Below are 11,408 nucleotides of genomic sequence, written 5' to 3'. Positions count from 1 at the left end.
AATAGGATGATTTTAGATGTGATGTGCCATGAAGACAATTAAAGAAATAGATGTCACCCTGAGTGCAGAATTTAGAGGGAGGGGCAGGAGGCCTCTTTGTGGAGGAGAAAGCACATACTGAGAACCTCTTGACGAGAATGAGGACCGCTATCGTATGTTTATCTGGGTGAGGGATGAATGGTGGGGAAAACTGGGCATCATTGAAAAAAACGTTCTGAAAGGAGTTGAGATGAATTTGACTTAAATTTTTCTGCTTTAGCCAATGTCCTTCTTCTTCTCTATCCTTTTCCTCTCCTCCTCCTCCCTTTTATGAGGGGGCAGCACAAGCTAAGAGTCATCCTCACCCTCGACCCCAAAAGGCCAATTTCTGTTTTGCCACATGTGGCCAGAAAGTCCATTTCTGTTCAGAGATCAGTTATCTTTCTCTCTTTTGGATTCTTCCTGGAGGCCTGACAGCATCACATTTCATACCCTGAGGAAGAGACTGCAGGGGGTTTATAAGTCCATGGGAACAGGTTTTCCCCTCAAGGTCAGGTGGGTGTGATTTTCAAGATTACAGAATGGAAAGAACCCATGTCATCTGTCCTGTTGACATTTTGGAGAAGTTTTTACATTTCTGTGTCTTTCCCTGGCCTGAAAATATTTTGAGTGAAAAAGGCTTTTTGGTAGTGTTTCAACTAAGATCACAGAACTACATGTGGCTTCAAGAGGTTTATTTTTGGTTTTGAGCTGGCCAGTGATTAGCCTGTGTCTGAACGACTTAATCTAAGAGGCACTTAAGTCATGGAGAGATAGAGAAGAAAGCAAATTATAGAGCATGGAGATAAGGGGAAAACTGAAAGAAAAGTGGCATTTCGCCCTTCAGAGATGGTGGATAGATTGTGATCAAGCTATAGACTCTGTCTACCTGATAAATGGCTTGGAGTTCATTTTATTACTTAACTAGGTCGGTATGCTGGAGTCCTCAGTGGTCAGGTGGATGGGACTACATCAGGACAAACTAGCCTTAAGGGCAAAAATAATTTATTAGAGAGTTTCAACATACTGGTGGAAGTTTCAGTTAAACAGGGAGCTCTGATTCTAAATTTGTAGGCACCTAATCATATATAAAGCCAAACTGGACTGCTTTAAGAAGATGTTTGATAATGTTTTAAAGTATAAAGATAATGTTTTACCCTCAGCAATTGATAGATGTAGTAAGAACATCATCAAGGATGTTGATGATTTGAATAGCACAATTATATTCACCCACTGAGACAAATACATACACACATATGTACACATCTGTATGTGTTCAGATGTGTGTGTGTACGAATAGCACCTAGCCACTGGAAATCACAGTTTTTTAAGCACCACTTAAAAAATTTATTACTTAATAGTCATAAATGAAGCTTACACATTTCAAAGTCCCTAGGCACAATCCCTCCAAAATTGAAATTAACAGCAAAAAGATAAACTTAAAAAGGAACCTCATCTATTTGGAAGTTAACAACAAAAAAAGGCCTACGGTTCCAAGGAAAAATCATATGGAAACAAAGTAGTTCAAGTTGAATGATAATGAATATAGGAAGACTATAAAAACTTGGTAGACATGGCTAAAGTAGATCTTAGAGTGACATTTGTAGCTTTAAATGCTTATATTGGGGAAGAAGAAAGACTGACAAGAAATTAGCTATGTGTCCATATTTAGAAGCTAGAAAAGAAGAAATAACTGAATAAACCCAAAAACAGTAGAAGGAAAGAAAAGAAATGAATAGAAATAAATAAAATAAAAAACAAACCCACAAAATTATCAAAGGCAAATCTGCTTAAACTTTTGACAGATCCAAAAAAGAGAGAAGTCACAAACAATATTAGGATGAATAAAGGTCATAAGTACTGATGAGCAGAGATATTAAATTTTAAAAGAATACTATGATCAAGTTCATGTCAAAATATTTAAAAACATCTGTGAAGTTGAAAAATTCCTAGAAAAGTTTAAATTATTAAAGCTGATTTAAGAAGTAATAAACACCTGAAAGATCCTATAATTTTAAAGAATTTGAGTCAGTAGTTAAAAATCTTTCCACTAAACACCAGTCCCAGATGTTTTCACAAGTTCTTTCTACTATATATTCAAGATACAGATAGTTTGAAGTTCATACAAGCTCTTTTAAAGAAGTGGTAAGAGTGCATGCCTGGCATGCACCAGGTATTTCTTGGGTGTAATCCCCCAAATCTCCATTTTAAATATGTGAAAAACACAAAAGAATGGGAAAAGAGAGGACACTTCTCACCCATAAAGCTAATAGAATCTTGATTCCAGACGTGGACAAGGACATTTAGTGAGAAGGAAAATCTCAGACCAGTCTGATCCATGAATCTAAAGGCAAGAATCTGAAATAAAGTATTTGCTAACTGGAGCCAGCAATGACCAAATAGCATTTATTTCTGGAGTGATTGATTTAATATTATAAAATGTGTTATGTAAATCATCATTTAAAGGAGGAAAACCTTGTGATCACAAAAGATTCAGATAAACATTTGATGAAATTCATCAACCATTCATGATAAAGCCTTAGCAAGCTAGGTTTAGTGGAAAATTTATGGAAAGCAGTGCCTTTAACATTAGGGATGAAACAGGAGTGGCCACTCTCAGCACTGCTAATCAACATTGCTCTGGAGTACAAGCAAGTGCAGTAAAACAAGTGGAAAAACAAAATATGACTATTTGCAGACAATGTGATTTTCCATATAGAAAAAGCAAAAGAATCTACAAATTATGAGAAATCACAGACACACACACACACATACACTGTTGTATCTAGTCACAGTCTCCATAGGGAATAGGTAGCATCCTAAAGGTAGAGTTTGATGACTAAAAAGATGCAGGCTGGGTGAAGGGACGCCAACAAAGATGGCCAAACCCCCAGGGTAAGTAACACCAGAGGACCCTCAGATCTTCGGTGGGTGAGCATGGGGAGTGGCTAACAGAATCTGGAGGGGGAGCTGCAGCTTTAGGCAACTACTGAAAGTGGGAGGTGAGTGCTTCAGTAGAAGAGCACAGCCCTGCTGACCAGTTGCCTGAAGAGAGGGGGCAGGAGGACACCTAGTCTTACTCTCTTCCTGTGCTCTCCTGGCCATTGCTTATTTCCATCCCTCCTGGGAGTCAGGATGCAGGGACTTCCTGATGTAGCATCTACAGAGTTCACCTCCTGGGCACAGGGCATGATGGGAATGGTGAAGGGCACACTCAAGGGCAAAGGGAGAATGCCCAGCACACGTTTAACAAATGCCCTGCAGGTCCTTTAATGTAGACACATACAGTTGTATTCAACCATAATAAAGGAAACTAAGTGAATGGAGAAAGAACCATATTCATGGTAGGAAGACTCACCATAAACATGTCAGTTCTCTACCACAGATTATTAAATTCTCAATTGACACAAATTCTGTCAATGCTCAATCTCTGATTAGAGACTGAAAGCAATTTTAATAAAAATTACAACAGGATATTTTTTGTGGGACTTGATTAGCAGATTCTAAAATTTAAATAGAAGGGTAAGTTGATGCAAATAACCAAGGCAGTCTTAAGAAGAACCAGGCAGAACATATAACTCTATAAGATATCAAGTCTTTTTGTAAAGTTTTAGCAGTTAAGACACAGTTAGCACAGTGAGACCAGAGGAATAGAATAGAGAGCCCAGAAAGATGCCCGTAAAACAGAAATCTCATAAATAGCAGAGCTCACAATTGCAGGTCCACATGGAAATGATGGATTATTTGACAAGTGGTGCTGGGATCTGTTATGTATATGGGAAAATCATAAAAGCTATCTCATAGTCCATGTTCAAATGACAATCCTGAAGCCAGAGGGCAAGGTGGATTAAAATCCAAAATGTGAAAGGCAAAATTTTAACATACTTAGGAGAAAACATAGAAGAATATCTTTACAACTTTGGGACTAGAGCAGGATTTCTTAATCAAGTACAAAAGGCAGGAACCATAAAGGGAAAGTGGATAAATTAAACCACAATACAATTAAGACCCTCTGGCCTTCAAAAAGCACCAATGAGAGGGTGAAAAAGCAAGTCACAATCTATTACAAATTAATAGGGAAATGATGAATACCCCACTTAAAAAAGAGATAGAAACTATGAAGAGGGAAGACACAGAAGAGGAATGAGGAACTATTGAACACATGAAAAGTGCTCGGCCTCACTAGTTATCCAGACAGTCGGCAATGAGATGTCACTGTACACCCTCCACTGGCCCCAATTAAAGTGTCTCACGATAGCAAGTATTGTTTGGAACAAAAGGAGCTTTCAAACACTGCTGTTCCTGAGTGAGTTGATGAAACCAATTTAGGAAACAATTTATTAGGAATTAGGTCTAACACGTGTATCCTACAAGCTCATCACTCAACCACTTTTAATGTACAAAAATGATCATTTCATTTGGTCAGATCTAAGTGATATCCTAGAGGATCTCTTGCACTGTTTGATTGGGAGGCACGTGTAGGATTATTCACAGCTGCATTGCTTGTGGCAGCTCTGAAGAGAAAATGCCCTTAATCTATGTGTCCACTGACAGCATGATGGATATGCATATTGGGGTGTGTTATGCAATGGAAGACTTTAGATCAGTGGAAATGATGAATCTGTAGTCAACACAGATCGGGTAAAAACACAGTGTATGCAAAAGCCAAAATAGAACAAAACAAACAAAATACTAATTTGTGGAAGAACTTACACAAAATTCAAAACCAGGTGAAACTCAACAGTATGTTATTCAGGGATACCCTCACATCTGGGAAAATTTAGAAAGAAAAGGAGTGATTTATATAAAGTGCAGCAGCTAACTTCTTGGAAGGAAGGAGGGGCAGGTGGAGGCATTCATAGGAGGGCTTCAGGATAGTCAGCTGTATTTGTTTCTTAAGCTGGGTAATAAGTATGTGGGCATTTGATTCATTTATTTTCAAATTATAGTTCTTTAAAATGTTAACTTGTATGTATTTTGTTGTATGTAGTATATATACAAAACAAAAAGTTTAAAAAGAGATTACAAGAAGAAAAAAATGCATCTGATCCAATTTCCTTTTCATATTGTAGTTCTTGAAATGACTGTCCCTTCTAAGTCTTATTTGCTTTGTGTTATGTCTCCTAGTATTTTATTATTTTTACATGATTTGCAAAGCACTTATCTTCCCCAGAGCCTAGAACTGACCTGTAACATAATAGGTACTCAATAAGTGCCTTTTATTGCTGACTGAAGGAACAAGCTAGCCAAATGAGAAAAAGTTCAATTTCCCTAATAATTAAAAACATTGCAGGTCAAAATGATGTGTCATTTTTACTTAGAAAATTGATAAAATTTGAAAAAAGGATCAATTTTTGTAACAGAAATCACATACTATTGGTGGGAATATAAAATATAAGTGTTGGCTAATTTGTTAATAAGTTTGGAAAATCCTTAAAAAAATGTGTTCTTTGATATAGTAAGCTTACCTATACAAACTTGCGATCATGAAACCATCATGGATGTGTTTACAACTTCCATTTAGCACAGTACTTTTAATTACATAGAAGGCATATGCTTAGCAATCATAGTTTGTTTAAATAATGGTCCATGAATACATTTAATGGAATATTATATAGCTATTAATGTGGTATACAGTAGGTGATATAAAGTGTTCTTAATATATTAGTATAAATCAGCTTAAAGTCCTATGTAGAAAATATTTCCATGTTTTAAATATATGCATATTTATCTATAGATAAAGAACAGAAAGGATATATGTAGTCCCTTGCCCTTAATTGGTGCTAAATAAAGAACTGAGTAACAAAGGAGTAAAGGAATGAGTGACATACACCAGAATTCTAAGATTGGTTACCTCTGTGGGCTAAGATCAGAGATGACAACAATTTTCTCCTTTTTGCATATATATATATCCTAAGATTTTATATTAAGTTCATGTATTCCTGTTGCAATAAGAAAAGTTGCAAATAATTAGAATTAAAATGAAAGACTAGTAGTCTCTGTACATAACCATCTTGTTTTGTATCACAGCGAGCACAGCATTCTCACAAATGAACGTATTGAGTATCTCTGAAGTTGAGATTCGCATTCAGATTGGCTTTTCCCCAACCTTCTTAACTACCTGTTTATTCAATATCCTGCAGGTTTGAAACCTTTAAAAGAAATAATTACATGTTCATACCCAGATCCTGAAAGTGCCCTCTTTATGGTTACTATTTGGCCAAAATTTAACTAGCTGGCTCCATGTGTGCTTGCTCTGTGGGGCTGCCAACCCACATCAGCAGAGAGGATTGGGAGGCAGTTACCACCCAAATATCCAGCTCTGGATTTTCACCCAGAGGCTGAAAATGGCCCCTAAGTCTGAGAGTTTCAACGCAGGACCCCCACCCTCATGCTGTTGGTCTCAGTTAGCAATTGGGTGCTGCCTAATACTGCTTAGAAAATGTTGAAAGGTCTAAACTTTCTTAAACTCCCTAGCTTGGATGCCCTTAAATCAACCTGGGTAGATCTTTCCAGATCTGATTTCTATTCATGTGGCTATTGTTTTCAAATACATTCATGGCAAGATTTGAAGAAGTGTTTGATTCTTATTGAGAATCATGTTATTAGAAACATTTCTGTGCTATGGAACACACAGGAAACATAGGAAATCATTCAGGATCTCAAGGTCTGTCCTTTTCTGCGATGTCGTATGCACAGCCTTGGGTGCTGTCTTCCTTCTGGAATTTTTATGGGTTTGAGGCAGGACCAAATGTTTCCACACCACCCACAGTTTTCATGTGCATTAGTTCTATTATAATTTGAATCTTCCAGCAATTTACTTAGGAAGAGAAGAAGGAAAAGATGGGCTCTGTGGTACTCAAGATTATGGGTTGTCTTGAGTGATAGGAATTCTCAAACCTGAAAGGGCATTATTGTTGCATGGTTTGCTAAATTATGCTGAAGTTTGGAGAACTATCAAAAGCTTCCATCTTGAAAGGGTTGCACTTGTACTAAAAATATGTCAGAAAACTTGACTCTCCTTTGATGCTTTTAGTATATTCTTTCTGGGTTTTAGAATGAATCTCTAACTTAAAAGCCAAACTTAAGTAAACCCCTGGAGTCCAGTGACAAATTTAAATTGGTTCCCCACAAACCCTTTTGGAAAATCTATGTATTTTCAGTTATTTGCATAGGCATGGAATTCTTTTGGACATTAAGGAAAAAACCCTGCTACAGACAGCCTAGGGTGAAACACTAGTTGAAAAACACAACTGTCTTACAGGAAGTACTAAAAACATGAGCTCCAAACAGCATCAATACCAGTGGCTGCATCCACTGTAATGACTTGCTATGGTGCGTATCAGGAAGACACGCTGGGAGTCTCACAGGATCCTGGTGATCCGTGCTAATCACTTCCAGGAGGAAACTGCATGGACGTGGAGAGGGGAGAACTTTCCAGTGGGTTTTATTTAAAGAAGTTAACATTTAACAGATTAGCTGAGCCTAGGAAAACATGTTGAAATACAGTTCCTACAGTGTGGTCTCATATCTGCAACTCTTTGGGGATTGTAATTAAAGCCAGTTCATCAGACTACTGGGTGGGGCCTGCTGGAGGATGTGGGATGAGGAAGGCTGGCAAGGTGGAAATCCACAGGCAATTAACATTAGACACCAAAAAAAGTGGTGCTTCGGAATTAACGGGTACCTACGTCTACTCACAGGAGTCCTGCTAAGCAAGCAGTGATACATTGAATAGTCTATTTTCCTTTTCTAAATCCGAGGCCATGTTTTGCTTCTCGTGGCCCCTGATGGCACATCTGAAAGGTAGGAGTCCAGGTTTTGCCTGTAGGCAGATATTTGCAGCCACATCTGGCTTTGCTTTGCCGTGTTGTTAACCCCCCTTTTCCCTGCCACATTTGTTTTCTTTTTATTAAATTTCCCGTCTGGATCCTCGCGTCTGCATTTCTAATGTCAACAACTGCTTTTATCACAGATAATAACTTCCTTTTACAAAAAGGCTGTATCATCCGACATGCATTTCAAATTACGTTTTATGAACAAACACTGAAATATAGTATTTGGCAGTATGCGCAATGGAGTATATTTATAGTAGTCTAAATCTAACTTTTGCGGGAGCCAAGAACCATGTTGGTTGCAGTTCTCTTAATAATCTATTTCTTGAGAGTGTTGTTGCTTCTCACCAGACTTAATTAAGTTCACATTGGGATGTTTATGAAGTAAATTATGCAGTATGCCCAAACATGCCATGAAAACAATTATCAAAACACCCAGCCAATTCCTTAACACTCCAGAGTTTTCTCAACCACGATCATGAAATATTCCCAAGTTGGTTATTTGTTAATAGATAGGTAGAATAAAATGACAAAAAGAATGGCTGAGGAATAGGATGGAAAGCCTGACTTTTACAGCCTTCATGGCACAGGACTAAGCAAGGGCCAAGATGTCTCTTGTTGTGCCTGATTTATTGCCCTCATCACAGCATAGACACACATTGGGAAGGGTGCTAAGTTCAGGTTCTAGGCTCTGCTGCTGATCTGCTCTGGGCTTTGCCAATGTCTGGTCCTTGTGGACCACTGGGAGGAAAATAGAGGACAGTTAGGAAGCTATTGGACAAAATGAGATTAAAATGACTTTCTTGTTCCTATTGCTAAAGGTATTGAGTGTTTATTTACTATATAGTGTATTTAACCTAGTGAATAATCTTTCATAGCCATGTGTTGCTGCCTGTAGCCCACACTGAAAACTGAGTGAATGACAGATAATTAGATTGAAAACTTAAACGTTGAGTTTCTGATGTTTCCAGTTTTGAGAAGTGGCCTGACAGGATGATGATGATCATGCAGGAAAAAAGTACACAAGCCATTTCATTATGGAAACAGTTGGCAGAACGGATTACATATTTTAATCTCAGAATTATGTAATAATATTTCAAGAGCAGACTTCTGTTTTCATTGCTTTCTTGATGACTCCAGGTATATTTTGAAGAAAGAGACAATGGAAATTCCTGATAGATTGGATATAGGGCGTGAGAGAAAGAGAGGAGTAAAGGGTGAGTCCAAGGAGACTTCAGTTTTAGACTAGAGTAGCCAGAAGGATGGAATTGCTGTCCACTAATATGGGAAATGTTGTGGCTGAGCAAGCTTGGTGGGGGAAATCAGCTCAGTTGTGGACATGTGAGTTTGAGACATGTATTATATAATCAAGTAAAAAAGATGAGTAGACTACTGGATGTCCAGTTCTGGAGTTCAGGATAGAGGACAGGACTGGACATACTCATTTGGGCGTCATCGGCGTGTGGATGGTATTTCTGGCCATGAACTTGGATGAGATCTCCAGGGAGCAGGTAGAGGCAGAGACAAAAAGAGGACCAATTACTGAGCCTGGGGACTCTCCAGTACTTAGAAGTCAGGAGGGGCAAAGCACTGTAATAACTGGTCATGATGAGATGTGGGTGTGTCCGTGGAAATGGGCAGCTGTTTATGTGAAGAAGGAAGTCAATGTGATGGGAGGGTAGAAGTTCAGTGGAATGGAAAGGTGGGGCACAGGAAAGATTATTACCCTTGTATTGGACATGCTAAGAGAAGGCAGGAGGTATGGTAGAGAGGGCACCAATGAGCCAGGAACTGATATTGCTGGAAAAGGTGGGGAATAATGAGGGGCAATGATGTGATTTAAAGTAGAAGGGAGGGAGAAGGATCTGGAAGTGGGAGAAGATTGAGGAGGGACCCTCTGTCATCTCCAGGTCTGGTGTGTGATAGACGGGAGAGCTTTCTAGTCACTGGGATGTGGGGTGAAGGGTGAGGTTTCTTGAGAGGCAGGAAGAAAGGGCCTGGATGCAAATATAAAGCACTTAGCCTGCTGTCTGCAACAAGGTGAGCTCTCCATAAATGCTCAGTTTTAATTGTTTTGTCAGGAATCAATGAATTATTGAGGAAAAGGATATATCAGAAAAGGATCAATAGCAATACTTCTAAATTCTAATCCATACATTCAGTCAGTGTTATCAAAACCTGTGTTAACTCAAAGGATTAGTTAAAACTGTTCGCTGATCTAAATGTCTTCCTAAAAGCTGGGAGCTATAAAACTTAGGCAATATTGGACTTTCCAATAATGCTTATATATTGACTTGCAAAAATAACATTAGAACGTTTAAAAAACTCAAATTTCCCATCAGGATAAGGGTAAATGGTTTTATTTTTACATTCCCCCTTGAGCGAACATGGTTTACTTTTTATAGACTCACAACTTTACAAGGTTTTTGGGGACTACAAAGGGAATGGGGACATGGCACAATGATAATTCTTGGCTTCTTACAGCATCTTCCTTTTGTATAGCAAACTGTGTCTTGCTGTAACTAATGTTATGAGTAGAATATCTCTCAAGAAATGTTTTCACTCTGAGTTCCTGAGCTCAGAATGTGACCTGGCATATTTTACTACTGCAGTAAACCCTTAACCTCAAAATATTAAGTAAGAGTGAGGTCTTTTGGATTTAAAAAGTGGATTGAAAGATACTCTGGAAAGGATTAATCCTGCCTCTATTCAGTGAAATTTATTAGACATTTTCAGAACTCTGTGACACTGTGGTATTCTCTTTCCCCAGTTATGATTTCCAGTTGCACAGGATCATCCTAGCTAGTGTTTCACAGAAGAGGTCATCTGTCAGTTACACAGCTCAGGGATGCAGAGGGCAACATCCTAGTTCCAGGAATAGCATCTTCCTCTGGTGGAAGGGCGCCTGACACTTCATCTTACGTGAATTCTCTGCAGCACTGTGTAACACTTCCTCCTTCTTCAACCTTTCTTCTCTCTTGGCTTTTGTGACCATGGTCTCTCAGTTCTACTCTGATTTCTTAATTTTCCATCTTAGTTTCCTTCATTGGGCTTATTCTTCTTTTGTGTCTCTGAAATTACTTAATTAACCCCATTTAGTTATTACTGTGGGCTGAATTGCATCTCCCACCAGTTTCATACTTTGAAGTTCTAACCCCCAGTGTGTTGAAATGTGATTGTATTTGGAGATGGGGTCTTTCAGGAGGATAGTTAAGTTGAAATGAGGTCATTAGGGTGGGCTTAATCTATTATGACTGGTGTCCTTATAAGAAAAGGAGATTAGGACACAGACAGATACAAAGGGTAGAGCTGAACCACTGGCCATCTTCATTCCTCCTTGGATGTTTTTCACAGACATCACCCCAACTCCCAATCTCTTGCCCTTCTAACTCAGCCTCACTGTCTGCTTTCCTGGGGACCCATCAACACAAAGCTCTAGTCAGCTCACTGTAGTCTGTTTACCCATAGATAAAGCAGTAGGATGCATAAGTGGATAGCAGAGTCATGCTAACACATGGAAATATTTATGCCTATTTAAAAAGTTGATTCACAAAG

The sequence above is a fragment of the Camelus bactrianus genome, chromosome 35 (genome assembly GCF_048773025.1).
Source record: "Camelus bactrianus isolate YW-2024 breed Bactrian camel chromosome 35, ASM4877302v1, whole genome shotgun sequence".
NCBI classification, from domain to species: Eukaryota; Metazoa; Chordata; class Mammalia; order Artiodactyla; family Camelidae; genus Camelus; species Camelus bactrianus.
Note: the sequence above shows the minus strand (reverse complement) of the source record.